This window comes from Camponotus vicinus, unplaced genomic scaffold (genome assembly GCF_025532165.1).
Source record: "Camponotus vicinus isolate PSW18456_S1 unplaced genomic scaffold, iyCamVici1.0 SCAF_5, whole genome shotgun sequence".
Lineage (NCBI taxonomy): Eukaryota > Metazoa > Arthropoda > Insecta > Hymenoptera > Formicidae > Camponotus > Camponotus vicinus.
The window spans coordinates 19,156,426-19,177,996 of record NW_028141977.1 but is presented as its reverse complement, the minus strand read 5'-3'; the positions used below and the strand labels follow the sequence as shown (position 1 = coordinate 19,177,996).

General features: G+C 33.3%; 1 protein-coding gene across 6 annotated transcripts in view; it reads left to right on the top strand.

Moving 5' to 3' along the window:
• The window catches only part of Rho-6 (serine protease rhomboid 6), a 170,031-nt gene that overhangs the window by 55,468 nt on the left and 92,992 nt on the right, over positions 1-21,571 (top strand). For 4 of the 6 annotated variants that reach the window (XM_083100886.1, XM_083100885.1, XM_083100888.1 and 1 more), the window contains one exon: positions 15,352-15,434. The exons of the other annotated variants lie outside the window; for them this stretch is intronic. The gene's annotated coding sequence lies outside the window, so the exon portion shown is untranslated. The remainder of the gene's footprint in view (positions 1-15,351; positions 15,435-21,571) is intronic. 6 annotated transcript variants of the gene reach the window in all.

The window sequence follows — 21,571 nt, the reverse complement described above, 5'->3', positions numbered from 1 at the left end:
CTATTTAAACTTTTTTCAAAAAACAGTCTTGGTCCACTATATTTTAAAATATTCGAATATCAAATTGTGTACCTGGAATTTGTAAATATTTCGCATCCTAATATTACGAAAAAAATTCAAATAAATTTGGCAAAAGGCGAGAATAGTTTACGTTTTTTGTATCATTTGGTTTGAAAAAATCGATAGTGGACAAACGGATGAGAAAGTTGCATTAGTGTTTGGAAAAGTTTAGCGCGTAAAATAGTGCGAATGATGGTTTGCGATTGCGCATTTGGCAAAGGCGAAAGATTACTTTTGATATTGCGGTCGGGTTCGATTTCAAGCCACAGCGTGGGAACTTTATCCGCTCGAGCCGGTGCCGGACTTTCAATGCATAAACGAGGTGAACTATACACGTAGCTTAGGGCTTTGCGACGCGCACGCGAGCGTGCTCCAAAGTCCGAGTTTGCTCCGAGTTTTATTGAAGCTAATGACAAACACATGGGAAACAAGTGCGATCGAATTCTCTTGATCGATATGACCTAAATATATATATATATATTTAATTACGAAATTTTACATTATCCACAAATTTCTTTATGTATATTTTATATTTTATATCTCCTTTTTATATATGTATATTTTATACATTTGAGAATTTTCTATATAATTTTAAATTATACATTACGAAATAGAGATATGTTTTAAACGCGCGAAAAGGACCAGTTATAATTAAAGGAAAATTAAATAAAAAATTAGTCATAAGTATAAAATAAAAAATAATTAAAATGAAAAATTAAATTAATTAATTAATTAAATAAGTTGAATTAAAATTAATTTAAGTTAATTAAATATTTGTTTAAATGAAACAAGACTCAGACATCGGTAAAATGGAGCGATACGAAGTAACAGAATGGAATGGTTAATTTTCTTCATATTTTTGAATGTCAAAGTTTGCAATTGCAAAAACTACCGCTTTCTAATATATAGGTATCTCGTTTTTCGCCAAGCTGCTGCTGTCTCTTCCATCGTAGTAATAAAGACCGAGTAAAGTGATACCGGTATTTGCATGTTTGCACATTTGTTGCGCGATTCCGCTGTATGCATTCTCTCCGCTGTATGCATTCCGTAAGTCACAGAATTACGTGTAGTCCCATATAGTCGCGCAAGGTGCTTCCGTAATATTAATTTATGATTTCGCATCGCTTGATCTTAACCCGTAAGCACGCACGCGGGATAACTAAGAGCCCCCAGCGTTCCCATTATCTTTCGGCAACTGCGAGAGTAGGAATTTAAATAATATATTATTGTAGAACCAGTAGAAATGTGTTATGTAATATGAAGATAATTAGTGCGAATTGAAACAAAAATAAAAAATGAATAATTTCAACTAAAAAAATTAAAATTAATTTATATAAAAGAATAATATAATTTCTCTCAAAAAATCGAAAATGTACCTGCACACATGTCAATATATGGAGCACAGGTGGTTTAACGTAATGTGATATAAAATGTAAATTGCATATTTTTTCTCTCCCCTTTTTCCCTTTTTATTGAATAAATATTAACACACATATTTTTGCATTTTAAAATTGAGTTTATACTTTTTCTGGAAGAGAGAGAGATGGAAATTCCGAAAAACTAACTTCATTGTGCAAAAGATAATTTTCGAGAGAACACTTTTAAATCTTTGTCTCGATTCCGCCATTTTTTTAATCGATTACATAAACTACGTTCGCGTTATTGATTCGCGCAGTCACTCGGTCGCCTTTCGCGGCGACTACTTTGCTTAGATTAGTGAGACAAAAGGACGATCTTCTTTTAGTCGTCGACAGAGTTTAAGTGGAAGGAAAGTCGGTGCGCACTCGTCTTCTTGTTTTGCTTCGAAGGTCAAAGGGAAGAAGCGCAACGGTTCCGGCTGTAGTTCTTAACACCTTTTCCGCTTGCCTCTCCCCCGCCTGTACTCGCTCTTTTTTCGCTTCTTGTTCTTGCTCCGGTCGCGTCGACAAGAGGATGCGAAAAGAACATCTCGGATAGCGTAAAAGCGCAATTTGTCCAGAAAAACAGTCGCTTTTATTGCGCCCATCCTTGAGTCATCCGCGGATTGAATCGGATTTGTCATTTACCTGATGATCGAAGAACTGGATGGTCTAATCTATCCACGGTTCTACTCGCGATTTACTATAAAATCGATGCTAAAACTTGTGGATTTGACTATCGATTTCTTTATAAACACGCTAAACTTAAGATAGATAGATAGATAGATAGATAGATAGATAGATAGATAGATAGGTAGATAGAGAGATAGAGAGATAGAGATAGAGATAGAGAGAGAGAGAGAGAGAAAGAGAGAAAGGGAGATAGTGTGTATGTGTGTGTGTGTGTGTCATCTCACTGATGCAAATATTTAAAGCGTGTTGGTCGACCTCGCGTATTCGCGCCAAGAAGCTACTCAACCAAGTTTCGTGGGAATAATACAGTCTCTTTGTACTTGAATGTGGAACAATTGCTTTGCAAAATTGTAGATATATTTAGTTATGAGAAATATTACTTTAATGTAGGAGAATAATGTATGATGTAACTGTGATGAGACCTACTAGCGTCTACGTGCTAGTTTCTTGGAAGTAACGGCTAATACGGTTTTAATAAATTCTGAGGAAAACTTAAGTTTCATTATAATATATATTACAGAGTAAAGCATACGGAATAATTTACTAATTTAACGATATGTCACGAATTATGATTACTTGACATATTAAATTATACACGCACACATATATTAAATTATATAAATTATATAAAAAGATGTTATATTAAATTATACAAAATTAAATTAGTGTTTGTATAATTAGTTGAATTAATTACATTACGCGAGAAAAATGTCTCGCTTTTGATATGATGTAAAAATGTTAATATTTCGAAATGATTCGTACACATGAAACGAGATATTCGTATGAAAATTCAATTATTTTTTTCGTCAACTATCGCGATTGTTTTCTCGTATATTTACATCGACCCGGAAATGCATACTCGGAATTCGAAAGAAATATAACCGCGAATATTCTCTAACGGATTGTATAACGAATTTGAAAGTATATCCGGACCGACGATTCGACGTGAGCTTCTAGCGTATTATTTGCTGGGAGGCGGTAGAAAAGCTTTAAGCCCGATCTGGCATCGAGCCAATTTTCCGCCGATGGTAACCCGTACACGTTCCGCGGGAAAAAGAGGAAACGGACGTCGTGAATAACCCCATTGATGTGTAATCAGTACGTGAAAATGTCCTACGGCGCTTTAATAAACCAATACTCTAGTTGGTTAGATCGGGAAAAATTCGTTTTGGCTACTCTGATTCAGAGGCTTGATTTCAAGCTTTTAGCTTCGACTGATAATATTATTCTGCGCGAATTCGCCACGAGAGCGTTTCAAGCGAATGGAAATGTATTACGATAATCACGAATGTTTTTTTTTTCACGATCGAGATAAATTTGTGCATCCAAAATGCAAGTTGCAAATCTCTCCCCAGATATTTAATGCATAAACAGAACGGCAATGAAATTCGAGGTAAACGGCAAATCAGTTAACGAATGATTGTTGAATTACATGAAAGATCGACTACACCGAATAAGAGTTTTTTAAACTTGTTCATTTTGAGAAAAATTTCTTTGATATATGAAAATTATTTAAAATTTATTAGTATTATTATTAATATAATTATTAATATAATAGTATTATTATTAATATTGTATTATTCTATAATTCTTATGTTGTTAATAGAGAAAAAACTATTAATTTATTTTTTAATTACTGCTAATATCTCTAAATATTATGTAAAATTAATATATATATTTTTGCCAAGCGGCTTATTTTTTTATTTAATATTTTTAATATTAATTTTTAATTTTTAATATTAAATAATTTTTTTATTATTAATGGTGCTATAATTAATTTTAACGTACTTTATGAAAATCTTCGTGACCAGAAAAAGAGGAAAACGTTTATGGAATTATAAATCTTTATCTTTTGCAACGATCCTGACTTGCCTTTCCCAACAATTAGTCGTCAGTGCTGCAGAGGTTTCATAAGAATCCTCTTAAGACAGGGGAGATTTCGCGACACGTAACCACGAAGGGTTGGCTTAAGCTCGAGAGACATAATTAAAGTGCCTTCAAGTTTTCCATTTCGCGTTAATTCCAGCTTTTATCAGTCGCTTTCCCGCCCTCACTCGCCAAAATACGTTTTAAATATCTCGGAAGAAGTTTTCCCGTTAGTCGCGCATATATATAATAACTTCGTTGTTGATGAGCACATGAATGTCGCAAAGATTTCTGCAACTTGCCTGTATAGTGGGGATTTATTTTTAAAGTTAGTTTATTAATTCCTATTATTATGATACTTTTGCGATTGTTTGTCACTTAAGAAAAAACTAATTCAAATATTTATTCAGATGTTAATATTATTTTTTACGATAATTGGAAAAAAGTATCGAAGTATGTGACACATTTCAGATAAAATTCTGTTAATTTCTATAAAGATTGCTTTTTATAGAGAAATTTGAATATTTATAATGTATGATTCTATGTGCATGATTTTTTATCTATCCTAGATTTATGACGATAAAGTTAATTGTTATTTATGTTTCAAGCGATTAAATTTAAATCATAAGTCTTTGAGCCGAGCTAATCCAAATGGTAATTTTATAGTATAATGTAGCGGAACGATAATTTGAATAGTAATTTTGTTGTCTAGAGCACATAGAATAGAACACTAATTTGAAGTATGCGTATGCGTTGAATGAATTTGCAATTCGACACGCTCCTATGCGCAGATGTTGCGCAAATGACAACATGTATAAACTAAACTTGGCATTTATAATACGCTGGAAGTAAAATGATCTACATTGGATATAAAATGACATTAAGAATTATCAGTCTCTCACTCGGTCGCGAAGCAGCTGTTCTTTTATTAACAGTTATCTTTATTAAAAAGTTCAAGAACTTTTTATGTGTTTAATTAATCTAATTTATTGATAAATTTTATTATAAAATTGAAAATGCTGAATGTTCTTAAAAAGATTATTAATTGGAGTGAAATGACATTATTTTTTTATAGATTTTATTATTTAATTTATTGTTAATTATATTATCTTTACATTACTTATGCCTTAATTCTTTTATCTGAACCATCAAATTGTTCACATTTGAATTTAATTTTTACAATAAAGATACTTAATATAATTTTTAAAGTGGAACTTTTTTCGATTTACTTTTAAATGCGAGTTATTTCATCAACAAATCGCGTTCGAAGAAAATCGTATTTCTTAATCTAACTCCCGATCCTTGTATCTACGATCGCACTACACGTTAGTTCAAGGAGCAGAAGAATCTTCGAGATTCCGCGTTGCCCTCTCCAAAGGCCATAGATACTCTGGGTAAAAGGTGCAGAGATAAAAAGGGGATTAAGACGCGGCGGTTGTAGCTCGAGCCATCCTCTCATTCTCTCTATTTCCTCCCATCCCTCCACCCCCTTCTCCCTCTTTCTCTTTCTCTTGTCCCCTCCTCATTCTTCCGTGTAATTGTAAACTTACACTCGCGCACACCATAAATTTCTCGCGTCTTGGCTTACTTTTAAAATTTAGTATTCACGCGAACCGCCTATTCCCCGAGCTGCTACCCTCTGCTCATTGTGTGCACAGGGAGAAAAGTCTAAAAAAGTTGGAGCAATTCCGCGCCGCCGTTGCTGCCGCCCCCGCGCGTACCTGATGTATTGATAAGAAAAAAAAACACGCTCCACATCCGGTCTATTGTCTTGCGCATTCTTTTATTGCCGTCGTAGCACTTTATAATATCATTCACCGTTTCTGCTGTTTTACGTGAAAGCAACTTCTCGATTATTTGCAATACCATCTGCAGTTATTATCTTTTTTTTATCCCACGTTACCTATAAAGTTATAATTTAATCATTGTTTGAACTTGTAGTATTACATCTTCTAGTATTTTTTTACCTCTCTATTTATTTCATTTTTTTATTGCTTAATTCTTTGAGTACACAATATTGTTTAACATTTATTGTTTGCTGTTGCATTATCGATTTTTGGAGGACACTTGTACTGAAATGTACATATAAATCAAACTGCAAAGAAAAATTCTCTAAAGTCAAAAGAGAACCTATGTTTCTCAATATACGATTTCTTTATTGGATCGTGAAGTTGAGCATATTTTTGCGTGATTTTTTACAGAATATTGAATTCGCGAATTTATAATATAAGCTGTTCTTTTATCTTATCTTGTCTTTTAAATAAATGCTGCAAATTAATATTTAGTAAATTTTGCTTTATCTATAGAATAATAATAATAACAACAAAAGATGTAAAAGTACTCTAGCATTAATATTTAATAATAAATAATATTCTCTTATATAGAGAAATGTGACATACAAAGATGGAAAAATCTCTGATATGTATTTACGAAATCTAAGGCTTAAAAATAATTTGATCTCGAGATGTAGTATTACGAGGATTTGAATAAATAATCAAAAGTTCGAAGTAAGCTCTAGGGAGACATTTTTTTATAAGCTAGAAACCTAACTCCTCTCCCAACGAAGGGATTCGTTACTTTCACTTTTCGCCCTCTTTTCGCACTTTCTTTTTTCGCATACCATATGTAGGAAAGGAGATTACCACCGCAAACATAATTTTCACTTCTCTCTTATTCCTCTTTCTTCCTCCTCTTTCGCTACTTTTCTTTCCCTTTCACAGATCCTGCTTTTTGGAGAGCTCGGTCTGTCTCATTTTCCGGCAAGCCCAATCCGATGAAACGAGTCACTCTCCCTCGTGTAGAAACTTGCGCATTTTCTATTCGCTGGGAAAATGAGATCATGCTGAATGACGACGAGGGTGGTATAATTTTCAACAATCCGCTTGTCCTTGTATAGGCCCCTTCCAGAATGGTATGAGAATAATATGTTTTTCTTTAATATATTCATAATATATTCATGCAAACTCGCGAACCATTTTTGCTAGTCATTTATTCGCAAAAATTTTGTTGCTGTTTATGTGATTTAAGTTTCTTTCTTCGTGGCTATATAAATTATGATACATTCTCGAAAAAGTATATACATTTTAATTATTCTGGGTATGGTAAATTATAAAACATAATTTAATGTATTTTAATTACATATAAAGTGTATATAATTCATCTGTTAGAATAAAGAATAAATTTCTACGTAGATGTGCAATTTTATATAAATTTTATTTTGAAAATATATAATAAATTTTATTAGTAAAAAAAAAATAAAATTTATTATATATTTTTACATCAATTGATTTTCATCAGTTAATTTTAACGTATAAATTTTACAAGTTGTATTTTACGTGTTACAGATTTAATTATTGAATTATTTAATATTTCAATTTTGTCACGTAATTCACAGTTGTGAATTCTATTTTACCGCGTTTGAATAAAACGTTATTACAAATAACTTCTGAATATAATGATACATTTTATTCGCTTCGTCAAACGATTTGTTTTAATTTGAGATGTGACGTAAATACAAGACAACGATAAATGCGAGGACTATACCGCGGTATTATACCGCCGCGCGATGCAACGCATAAATAAAGATTTATTCATAAATAAGAACGCGATGTAGTTTGCCGTAAGCAAACTTTGTTCGCGAGACATAATATAAAGTTTGCCGGTAAGCTTCGGCCGTCCATTCGACAAGCTCCACCACCGCTTTTTGATATCGACGATGCCGAAAGAACTGGGCGGAATCGTCCATGGAATAAATGTAAAGCGTGACTTTAAACTTGTAACCGCAACGCGGACGGACGGTACGAAATGTCATCCTTCGTATCGAGCCACAGCCCCGTTGCCCGCCTATATAGATTTTTCCCCGACTATGGGGGATTTCCCTGGAGGACAGGCGCGTAAATATCGAAAGTATGAAAAATGTACCGGGCGATGGAAAAAAAAAATTTACGCTATAAATAAAGATTTGCTTATCTCGTAAATAACACGGACGATCGCGGCGATACAAGGACTTCAAACTACGATATAAAGAGTTCAGGGGGTATCTTAAATGTCTCACCGGCAACGGGCCATATTTTTTGATACGAAATGCCTCCTCGTATGCGACCTCGAAAGTTTCCGTTGAATTTTTCCCTCAAACATAAATGATGCGAGTCTTATCTTCGAATTTTTCTTTACTTCCAGTGACAAGTCATAATATATAACCATGTGGATTTTTTCTATAAAACAAGATGACCGTGAATAATAAGGACAGGTGATTAATTCACCGTGATTAGAAAATTTTGCTTGGCTTTAAAATATTATTTCGCCGTCAGTTATAAAACACAGAGACGCGAATACAAAACTAGTATCGCGCGTTTATTTCACGAAATACAAAATCTCTCGATAGCCGACGAGTTTTCTGTATAAACAAAAAGATTTATATATGCCCTCTATAAATAAATATGAATATATCCATCCGCAGGACGGATGGGGATGGCAACAGATTGTCTTGCGCGACGTTAGCGAGTGTACCTCTGATGCGAACTCGAAAGACTCATCGTAAATTCTGTTTGAATAAATGGAAAGCCCCATTTAGAATTTCGACGAGCTCAGATGGGCCAATAGAACGTTACTTCCGGATGGAACTTTCCAACTATACTCGCCGCCACTCCGCGCTTCCTGCGACGCGGCAGCAGATTCTCCCCAGCAGCGGAGAAAATACCACCTCGAAAAGATACCCCCTCGACGATGGCAAAGGGGACGATCCAACCTAACTTAGCTACCGTGCGGCTGTATCATAGCAATAAACATTCTCCCGCAGCGCGCGAGGGTGCGAAGAAACGCGAGGAAACGCAATTGCTACTTCAGCTACTCCTCCTTTATTTCGGTACTCTCTTCTCCTTTCCTTCCAAGAAAGGGTAGTTGACCCGCCGTCGAGTTTTTTCACGAGTAAAAAATTCTCCGTTATCATATAACTAAAATTATCGCCGTCCAAACCAAGTTTTTATGGGAATTATCTCACGTAAACTCTTCTCATCTTATGTTTCCTGATAAGATAACATTTATAATTTTCATTAAAATATCATTACCAGATATTATCAAATATAATTCCATTATTTCATAATAATAATATCATTATTGAATTAATATTTTAATTATATAATGTAGTGACATTTTAAAAATTTTATACAAAAAAAAAACGATATCTGACGATAAATTGAATGCAATAGCACACAAAGAATTTGAATAGCTGATATTATCAATGACATGCGAGTAATTTAGATTAGAAGTATGTGATTGAGTTCGATTGAGACGTACTATCATTAGTGTTAATAGATAGGAAATTGCGCCCGTGCGCAGAATCCAGTAATTATTCACCTTTTAGTAGCGAGCAAAAACTGATATAAGGATAAGGAGTTTCTAAATGCAACGAAGTTGGTAACATCGCGCAGTTGCAGGTACTTTAGTGCTTCCGTTTTTGTAGCAGCCGGATGCGCCGGATATGTTTGCGAAGTTCAAAGTACGGAAAAAGCCTTTCTAGCGTGCGCGCTACGAGAAACGTTCTAGGACTGCTCCTTTTTGGCTTCCCGAACGTCATCTTCCGCAGCCAATCGACTTAAACTGCAATAACTTAGCACTTCCTATCGGTCTTAAATAGGATTTCCGGTGATGAGACGAAAACAGCGAGCGGGGCTTTGATATCGTCGCAGCCAGTTGCGATGATTCTATTAGCAAAAATCTATCGTGAAACTTTTTTTATGCTCGAATCATATTAAACAGAACAATTAATTTAAAAAGAATATTTTATAACGTTCTCTTTTTGCTTCGAAATTAAAAAGGATCTGATTTATCGATACAATTTTTATACTTTAGCAAAATTTTGGTTATAAATTTAATTTAATTTTAGCGAAAAAATTAAATTAAATTGATTAAAATTTGTAAATGCTATAAAAAATATGGGGGAGCAAATTTTGCAACAATTGTGAATAAATGTAAGGATTGTACGCGACTGTTTCTCGTCGACATCGAAGCTCGCAGGAGACGCGTATATCGATTTCAATGCCCGATTCGCATGTTTATAATCTTCGGCACGATTCGTCGAAAACTGCGTAAAAGCGATTTGCCCGTGAAAGAGTCTCGCTTCGGTATAACTTTCACGTTTATGAAGTTAGAGATACGGAAAGTTTTCCTCGCGCCGAGAGAAGAAGCGTGATCCCCAGAAGTTTCGCGGGGGAGCTTTTGTCTTCTGACAAAGTACTTTCGATGGCAATTCGGATTTTCATATCCTCCATACACAACATATTTTTATACGCGAAGTGAGAACATGGGGCTAGACACCCCGCGGGTGATTTACGGCGGAAAACAATTGGAACGACTCGACGGACAAAGAGCTGTGGCCTACGTTAAAATAAGAGCTTTTCGAAGATATTTGACATCGTGGAAGGAAAAATGTTACTTTTTATTTCTTACATTTATTACCTTTTGTTCAATATTACATGATGTATAAAAAATATTTCTACAAAAATATACCTTTTATTCTATATTATTATAAACATAATTTCTCCGGTTCTCTTTCTCGGCTGCTTATTTGATTATCCTTATATTTTCCATTTATATCGAACCGATCGAGATATTATATAATTTATTTTACAAAGAATAAAAATATGAGAATTAAAATATGTAACCAAAAATAAGAGAATGAAGAATAAATAATTTTATAAAAACGCGTGAGATTAATATTTTTTCAATGCTACAAATATAGAGTATATTTTTACTTTGTTCAGCGTAAAAGCAAAATTATCATTCCATCTTGATGTAAAATATCTCGATTCCGTTTCAAAAAACGAGAAAAAGTATCAATAGAGGAAGTTTTCGCCAAGCAAAAGAATTGGGAACTCTTGTCTTTCGACGATCTACATCGATGTACGAATTTTCCTATGGAGCGAATTTTCACATTTCAAAGAAAATACGTTAGAACAATTCAATATTCTCCAAGTTGGAGCGGTGACTGTAAGAGCTTTCAACGCTCGAATTCTCTTCCAAATATTCTTTTACATCGATCGCGCATACACACATGTCATATCGACTCTCAAATAAAGTACAATCTCGAGTAAAATAAATTAATCAAAAAGCGTTGTAAAATCTCATTCACGAAATCTTGAAAAATTTATCGAGAGATCAAGAAAGACTTTGATTTTTTTAATTAAAAAAAAGTAGAGCATTACGTAAAAAAATGTCGTTATAATCATATGTAATAATTAATATGTAGTATACAATTTTGTCCCACGGTTTTTTCTTGTTTAAAAAACGAGATATAATCTTAAATCCTTTTCAAATATACTTGAGATTATCTCAAGCGTGTTACGTTTGCTTGGAATGAAAGGAAAAACCGTGGAATAATTTACTTACAATCAGAACTGACACATACCTGCCGTATCCATATTTGCTATTCCATCGAGGACAATTTCTGTTTGCTTCCAAATTCCACGAAGAAGCTTCGTTCACATAAAGATTGCAGAAATTCACTCACACGATTATGATACGCGTTTATATGAATTTAGGCGATTTTATATATTACACTTGGGAACCTATTTTTTTGTGTATTTTTGCCGCGTATTTACTTTCGACGAAGGACGCATGATAATTTCCAGATCAAAGAGTGGCCAACAATATATTTTATTTTCAACGCATGAATTTAATATTCGTGACGCTAAATATCATGCTTTGTTTATCAATTATTAATCACTATATCGTATTAACGGAAGAGAAAATCCATATCGGATATTTTATCTAATATCCACTCATTCATTTTTCACAGCTGAAAAAAGAATTTAAAAACGTTCTCGGAACTAATTCGCACATCTGTTCCTGAAATTAACTTGACACGCACGAGAAAATACAATAATTAATATAAACATGCTTCCTTTATTCGAAAAACACGTATCGCGAAATGTTATTATGTGCTGGGAAAAAAACACGGAAACACTCGCCACAGATGATTCTGGGAATTAACGGAAAGGAAAAGAAAGAGTGGAAGCTACAACAACATCGTGTATCTGCCGTGATCAGTCTATTGAACGCGCGCTCCCGATATAGTTCGTTTGTCCGTAGAAAAAAAACTCGTAGTCTAATAATATATTATTTTTCAATCGACGGAGAGCACTGATATTGATCTATCTAGTCCATTTAATCACGTTCGATCGCCGTATCGTTCGTGTTCGATCACCGAATTTGGCAAACGATTGGCAGGTTTGTGTGGGATTCATGTACGTCATTCGCGAATGACGTATGAATTTCTCTAGAATTTTTCACGCACTTTTTTCACTAATCGTGTGTAATATTAATCAGAGATACGTAAGAGTCGGAAGAGGAAAATTTCTATTGTTAAAATAGATTATCGGACACACAGAAAAAAAAAAAGTGTCAAATCAAAACTTATATACTTAACTAACGCGTTTATTGTTTCGTATATACGCAACAATTTATAATCTTCTTAGAAGAATTTAATAATTTTAAATTTCAACAATATTATAGTCTTATTTTAATATTGTAATTGTCACCTCAAGAATATATAATTTAATTCTACTTTAAGAAAATTATAATCTTTGACTTAAAAATGTTATTTTCTATCTAACATTCTTTCTTTTTCATTCAAGAAAATTAAATCTTAAATCATAAGAATACATTTTTCTTGATTGAACTATATAAAATGGCTTCATTCAAGTAAGCAATTATTCAAGCAATTATATTTTTCTTTAATTAACGCAATATAATCTCATTTCAAGATTTCCATGTTAAAACTGAATATATTTTCAAAACAAGAATATCCTTTTTTTCTGTGTACGTCATTCGCGAATGACGTATGAATTTCTCTAGAATTTTTCATGCACTTTTTTCACTAATCGTGTGTAATATTAATCAGAGATACGTAAGAGTCGGAAGAGGAAAATTTCTATTGTTAAAATAGATTATCGGACACACATACACACAGAAAAAAAATGTGTCAAATCAAAACTTATATACTTAACTAACGCGTTCATTGTTTCGTATATACGCAACAATTTATAATCTTCTTAGAAGAATTTAATAATTTTAAATTTCAACAATATTATAGTCTTATTTTAATATTGTAATTGTCACCTCAAGAATATATAATTTAATTCTACTTTAAGAAAATTATAATCTCTGACTTAAAAATGTTATTTTCTATCTAACATTCTTTCTTTTTCATTCAAGAAAATTAAATTATAAATCATAAGAATACATTTTTCTTGATTGAACTATATAAAATGGCTTCATTCAAGTAAGCAATTATTCAAGCAATTATATTTTTCTTTAATTAACGCGATATAATTTCATTTCAAGATTTTCATGTTAAAACTAAATATATTTTCAAAACAAAAATGTCCTTTTCTTCTGTGTACGTCATTCGCGAATGATTCGGAAGAGGAAAATTTCTATTGTTAAAATGGATTATCGGACACATACATGCACTTATTTCAATTACGTCGTAATTATTGGAACTTTAATTATCAGAATTATAATACATGATTGGACGATAATTGCGCGCGCGTGATTGGCTTCGAGATTCACCACGAAATCCTTGCCGATAGCCGTGTAAACCATTTGAAGTGCGTCGCGTTTCCATTAGTCGTCGAATGACGGGCGTCGCGAGTAGCTGAATCTCGATAGCGTCGACGGCAAATCGGACGGCGATCGTCGTTATTTTTACGCGAAGAGTCTATCTTTCGGGAATGCGGTCTCGATTTAATCGACGCGCGAATCGCAATCGAGATTCTGCGACGGACACTTTAATATATCGCGTACGCGCTGCTTTAATATCGTCTTCGTTAGTTGCCGAACGGCCGCCATGACACTAGACGAATTTTAAGAGTGCCGAAGAAAATGTCGGATGATCACGATCGCATCGAGTGTCTCGCGAGTGATGATGATCGATATTTAATCGCAGAAACTTTATCTTTTCTCGATGAACGTCCTTCGTATGTCTGATTATCAAAACAGAAAGAAATTGTAAAATAATTTTTTCATCGTCACGAACCTGAACGGATATTTGCTATCCGATTCGATTTTATTTGCTCCGAAATTCCATGAAGAAAATAATTGCGAATATACACATGGATATATCGCCTGAATGATTCCTTTATAATCGTAAATTTACACGATATCCGATTTTAATATTACATATTTCCGAAGCGTATTTACTTTTGAACGTGCGTTTGTATCCTCCAGCATATTCAATTTCGACGCGAAAAATATCCCGATTATCGTGAAAAATCGCTCGTAATATTTCATTTTCTACACGTCTATTTAATATTTGTAAAACGCGATATATTTATATATCGATAAATAATTATTTATTATTATTACGTTAGAAAAATATCCACAATTTTTATCATTACGTACGTTTCACTGGTTTTCAATACTTGAGAAAAGAACAAACATTTTATCTGGAATTAACTCGACGAGGATACGCGCATATAAACATTACTCTTTATTCATCTCGATATAAACATTGTTTGGTATTCGAAAAACACGCGTACCGCGAGGCAGTGGGAAAAAAACACGGAGAGGCTCAACGCGATTCCCCGAATTGGCGGATGTGGGGTGGGAGGGGGGAGGGAGAAGGGGAAACACGAGCGCGCGACGTCACTAAACAACGTAGTTGAGTTTCGAGCGTTATATCGAGCGCGCGAAATATCGGGCGATCGTTGATTTCGTGGGAAGGTCAAGTCCCTCGCGAATAATAAGGTCGATATTGACTCGTCGGGGCGTGAGTCGCAGTTACCTCTGTCAAACCTTGGTACGTCAATTCCTCGCACGTCCATCCATCTGTCAGTCGTTAAACATCTGACAATCGTTACACGTTGCGATATTACGCGAATATGAATCGCGAATGAGAACCACTGTCGGCTCTATTTACGTTGGTCGTCGAGTGTCGAATATGCGAACGATAATGCGCGAATTTTGGAAACGCTGAGAAAAAATGTCAAGCGAAAATGTGTATAATACATATCGCGAATGCAAGCGAATACATAATGTGAGTGGAATATAATGACTGTAAAATACAAGAATAAATCCGCCTATAATGGATCGACTGTCGTCGGGAGTGCCGAATAAATGTATCGGGCGATTATTGTGGTTGTGCGAGTGCTGCGAATATAATCGACGTTCGATCGAAATTATATTAGTAAAATGAGTCGCGGGAAAATATGTGGTTTATATCGGAGTAAATAAATATATATGCAGAGTGTCGCGAAAAAGTATCGTGGCATCGTCGAATTTTAAGTATCGCGATTATCGTGAGTGATAGTGATTGATACTCATTGACTGCCAACAGCTTCAGTTGCTTGTGTGATGGATTGATCATCGAAGCTTCGAGACAGGAATGCATCAGATGATGAGAAGAAAACAGAGAGACTGGTGAGTCTATAATTATGACGATAATTATATCTCATATTTAAAATTCATATGCAAATTGATACGATATTATATATAATAATATAAAGATATAATATAACAATCATTATATTATGTAAATAAAGTGATACATAAAAATCCCATTTCTTTATGAATATATTACTGAAAAATAATGTGACAAAAATTATTTCCACGATGGCTGTCAAAAATGAGATGGATTTTTCATATTTTACATATTTTTTTATACATTACTTTATTTACATAATATAATGATTAATATATGGATTATATTAGCTTATACCGATGTATTAAATTTTGTATTGTGAAAGATGCGTACAATGTGGCATTTCTAAATTTTATAAAATTCTAATTAACAATGTGGAATCATTTTATCAAATATTAAACCGTTATATATCAAATATATTGACAAGTGTGGCGAATGATCAATCCGATTTCATTAATAGTAAATATTAATTTACTGCCAACATTATTTACTTTTGCTTTGTAAACATAGTGTATTTTCATGTTTTGTTTATTCGTGTATAATGTATATAATAGTAATTGAATTATTAATTATATGAAAAAGCAAAAGAAAAATAAAATAAATTTTATTAAATTAAAGAAATAAATGTAACAGCTGGGAACATATGTCAAACGAATGTAATTAATTTTATTCAAAAAAATCCAATTTTTTTTAAACTATCCTGTTAAACTTTGTTACCAAACAACAAGATCAGGTTGGTTTAACTTGCGCATGATTACAGGCCTCGTTATGTTTATGGTTCCCAGTGTGCGTCGAGTTAGCTTGAATTAGGGAATTTACAAAGCAATTCCTATTATCGCTGGCTACACCGCACTGAAATAATTATACTTCGATGAATATATCGCGGAACGTCGTGTCGTGCGAGCCATCGTGGCCGAAATCGCTCGCGAACTTGGTCGACGTTAATAGCCATGCCCGCGCTATTTATCGTAGTTGTTTGTCAGTATTTATGGCGCTTTGCTCCACCGATTTTTCCCGAGAAAAATAATTTATTACGCGGAAACGTCGAGCCGCCCTTTCTCCCGCTTCTCCGCCCTACTACTGTTGCGACTTCTCGAGTTCACGTTTTTACGGCGCTATCACTGTTACAGTGACATATTGGCACGTTTTCGTTTTTCAAAAAATTACCTGCACATCGCGATATTAGATCCTCGACGCTCTTTCAAATATCGCGTTAGAGGAGTAAATAGAAATATGATGTATGTGATGTATTTGGGGCATTCCACTTTAAATAAACTAAGTTTTCGACGCATGGAATGCGTTGTTTTGTTTGCAATTATTTGTGGTAACAGTAATTTTACCCGTCAAAGCCATGGAAAATTACAGCTTACGAAAACAAAAGGAAAACTCAATTTTAGGAAAAAGATAATCTGATTTCAAAATAAAACAGTTGCTGATATATTTAGAATCGTTTGTAAAAATTTGATTTTTCTTTCGCGTTTGTAAATGTACCGTTTAAAAGTCACATTACATATATTTACATATTGACGAAAAACGCAACTTTATCAGTTTTCAAGATTATCAATTTTAAATCTGCTTGCGCTATATTTTTTAGAATTATTTTTAGTTATTTATAGCGATTTTTTTCGTTTTTAATTAATTTATTTAAAATTTACAGCATATTGACAATAAGCCTAACAACGCTATAAAATTATGATGTAATTATTTAATTCAAAACGAAAAGAGAATTATTATATACAACTATAAATAAAATATTTTCTGTATTGGAAACTTAATTTATTAAAAAAAGATGTTTTCCAAATTCACCTAGATAAAAATAAAAGGATTTATGTTTTTTATATATTTATTATATTAATTTAAAATTAGACAATATTACGTGATTATAAATATAATAACAAATTACTCTTTCATAGTGTCATTATGTCGCAAATTTTTTCCTATACTCGACACATGATGCAAATGTAAATTATCTAAATTAAACAAAACTTGTGTAATTTAAACAAAACTTGTGTAATTTAAAAAATTGTAACATATGCACATTTTTTAAAAAAACATTACACAAGTTTTCAACGTGTGATAATTTAAATAATTTACATTCACATCAGTGTGAAATGTGTAGGAAAAAATTTGCGACATAAACATTACGAGTGTAATTAATTAATCGTCTAATTTTAAATTTACAATACATTTAATCAATTTTAGATTTACAATACATCATATTTGCCATGTATTATTACAATATGTGTCAATACATTTTATTTTAAGAAATATTAAATAAAGCACGAGTAGAATTTGGATTACATAATGAAGCACGTGCGCGACGTCATGACGAATAAGAGCCAGAAGGGGGGAGGAGGCGAGAGGGGGCAAAGTAAGCGTGCCAGAAAAGTTGAGCTAATCGAAAAGTCGTCGTATCTGGTTTACGGAATGAAGTTCGCATTTCTCGCATGCACAACAGACATCGCGCATCGCGAGGATATCGCGTCGAGCTGTCCCGCGCAACTTTCGTGTCTCGTTCGTATTCGACGTTAGCGCGACACAAAAATTTGCAAGTAAATGAACGAGATCTAAAACAAGTCTGTCTCTATCTTTCTCTCTCTCTCTCTCTCTTGGAGCCGCTGGTACCTCGACTCGAGTTCGTGCCAAGTAACAAAGACGAAGCTTTAAACAAAGAAGAGCGAGGGAGAGGGGGAAACGGTGAAATCTCCTGTCACGGCATTAATTAATCGTCTAAACTTTTAAGTAAATCGTCGTGCGGCATCCCTCGCCTTTCTCCTCCCCTCGCCTTTGTCCTCGCCATTCCGCACGTCACCGACCGGCATCATCGGACTATTTATTATTCGAACCGCGACGAGAATGTTTCCAAAACATAAATTTCTACCGACGTGGGGCAACTTTCGAAAAGCTGGTCGTGACCAGCGGCGACGATAAATCCCGCGATTCCAGAAATGCAGAGAGATAGGATTAAATCGAGGCAGGATGAGATTAGAAGGATAAGAAAGTATGACTAGCATTTTGGTAACGTATTGGATAGGAATTAAGAGAGAAGAAAATCTGGTCAATTTAGATTCTACTGTATATTGTTATTTAACTCGGAGAAATGCAGGGGCGTAACCAGGTAGAAATGTTAGAGCAGGCAAGAAAATTAATAGAGAAGTTTCACTGCCCGATGAGGAAAAAAAAAAGAAAAAAAAAGGAATGATATTTATGAAAAAGTATTATTGTAAATAATACAATATTACAGACAACTTGCAAATATTTGAACAAAAATTAATAGAATTAATAGAATTAATAGAAAATTATAAATTATAAATTTATAGAAAATAAAATTAATATTAATAAAATTAATAGAATTTTTAAATTGCTTGATTTTTCAAGAGCAGGCTTTGCCTGCTCTTGCCCCCTCCCCTGGCTACGCCCCTAAAGAAATGTATATTATAAATATATCTGTCTCGTTATTTATGTACAAGATCAAATTTCTCGTTAATCAAACATTAACTCTGCTTACTTGCGGAAACAAGAAAAGAATTAATGCGAAAGCATCTGTTGAGAGTGAAGTATAGCTCGATGGCAATGTAAAAACATGTCGACTGTCGTTCTCTTTGAAATCCGCGGGACGATCCTATTCTCAGCGATGTAAGAAACGGAGGGAAGGGACATTAATTTCCGGTCTCTCGTTCGCAACGAGAGCCTCGTTTTTACGGTCAGCTTTATACCGCACCACTCAAATAAGCTGAAAATTATGTGCTGTGTAAGTGGAGAAATGGGGAACTTTTCCCGAGGCAGTTCGTAAGAAAAGCTGAAAAGATATCGCGGTAATTTCATGCCGTAATGTAAAGTCAGGCCGATAAAGATAACAGAGAAGTCTATTGTGTACACAGAGAGTAATTGAATATTTCTGGAAAAAAAAGAGTTGTTCATTTCTTCCGAAATTTATTATATTTGATTAATAAAAAGTTTTTTTATACCTGAATATATATATATACAGGGTGTTTCTTAATAAGTGCGAAAAAAGAGAGTTATCCACCTAATTTCTTTAACTTGTTTCAAATTTGAGAAAAAAATAAAAACCTAATTTTTACCCTCATTTTGGGAGGAGTGTAAAGGGAGGGATGTAGGAATATATATTTATATGAAAAACCTCCCTTAATTTTCGACAAAGAATCTCCTAAAATTTTTCGCACTTAAGAAACACCTTGTATATTTTTAATTACTCAATTTTTTTCTCGTTTGCGCGTTTTTATTTCACTTAATTATCGAAATCTGTGATGTTGGTAGTACAATGTAATTAAATCAGTGCATTAATTAGATGCATATTCCCAAAGCCAATAATATTAATTATGTAGGCAGATAGAGAGAAAGCGAAGGGAAAAGGGGAGAGAGAGGGAGAGAGAAAGTGTTTATACGCGCGCTGTTCGATATATAATTTAGCACGCGATCAAGAGACCATAAAGGGTTCGGGCTAAATATCTTTGAACATACGAACAGTTTCCAAACTATTAACTCGCGCGACGAATAATAGATATTGTTCCACTTATAGTTGTCGCGCGCCACGTAGGAGTTATCGACTCCCCTGACGACTGTAATCGCAGAAGTAGTTTCAAGGATCCGTTTTCAGCGGTCGACGCTAATAGTAACGCGATATTGAGTTTCCGTTGTATTTACGAGGACCGGTCTTTGCCGCGAGGATAACATAGGTATTCCTGAGTCGTTAGGTTACCGCGACTGCGATTCCACAATGCAATATTATGCCCTACTTATATTGCGAGCGTGCCAAGTGAGCTTTGCGAATAGCGGTTTTGGATTAATTAGTTTTGGTTTAGCTCGAATCACATTCCTGTTACTCCTGTATAAGCGCGATTAATTCGCTAATGGTAATTTAACTTCCATTAATCTACAAGTTAGCGCTCTATCTAATCTCGATATAACTGGTGAAATTTCTTCTCCCCTATGAAGGGATTTTAGAGTTTCGTTATTTCGAAAAAATTTTGATAATTAAGTGTAAAAAATAAGTCTAAATATGAAGATTGGTATCAATTTTAATATTCTCGTTATATCGATAATAGCTTTTTCTATCAGGATCGATTTCCATTTTTGATAGATTGAAGTATCATCCGGAAAAAAATGCTAGATTCCTAGAAAATATTTTAATCAATGAGAATTATTTTAAGACATTGTGCATGAAAGTATAAATTATAGATGGCCTTGGCAAAAAATTTGGGACGAAATTTTTAATCTATTTTTAATTTCTTCTCTCCTATAAAAAGATTTTAGAGTTTTTTCGAAAAAATTCTAATAATTAAGTGTAAAAAATAAGTCTAAATATGAAGATTGATATCAATTTTAATATTCTCGTTATATCGATAATAGATTTTTCTATCAGGATTGATTTCCATTTTTGATAGATTGAAGTATCATCCGGAAAAAAATGCTAGATTCCTAGAAAATATTTTAATCAATGAGAATTATTTTAAGATATTGTGCATGAAAGTATAAATTATAGATGGACTTGGCAAAAAATTTGGGACGAAATTTTTAATCTATTTTTAATTTCTTCTCTCCTATAAAAAGATTTTAGAGTTTTTTCGAAAAAATTCTAATAATTAAGTGTAAAAAATAAGTCTAAATATGAAGATTGATATCAATTTTAATATTCTCATTATATCGATAATAGATTTTTCTATCAGGATTGATTTCCATTTTTGATAGATTGAAGTATCATCCGGAAAAAAATACTAGATTCCTAGAAAATATTTTAATCAATGAGAATTATTTTAAGACATTGTGCATGAAAGTATAAATTATAGATGGACTTGGCAAAAAATTTGAGACGAAATTTTTAATCTATTTTTAATTTCTTCTCTCCTATAAAGAGATTTTAGAGTTTTTTCGAAAAAATTCTAATAATTAAGTGTAAAAAATAAGTCTAAATATGAAGATTGGTATCAATTTTAATATTCTCGTTATATCGATAATAGCTTTTTCTATCAGGATCGATTTCCATTTTTGATAGATTGAAGTATCATCCGGAAAAAAATGCTAGATTCCTAGAAAATATTTTAATCAATGAGAATTATTTTAAGACATTGTGCATGAAAGTATAAATTATAGATGGACTTGGCAAAAAATTTGAGAC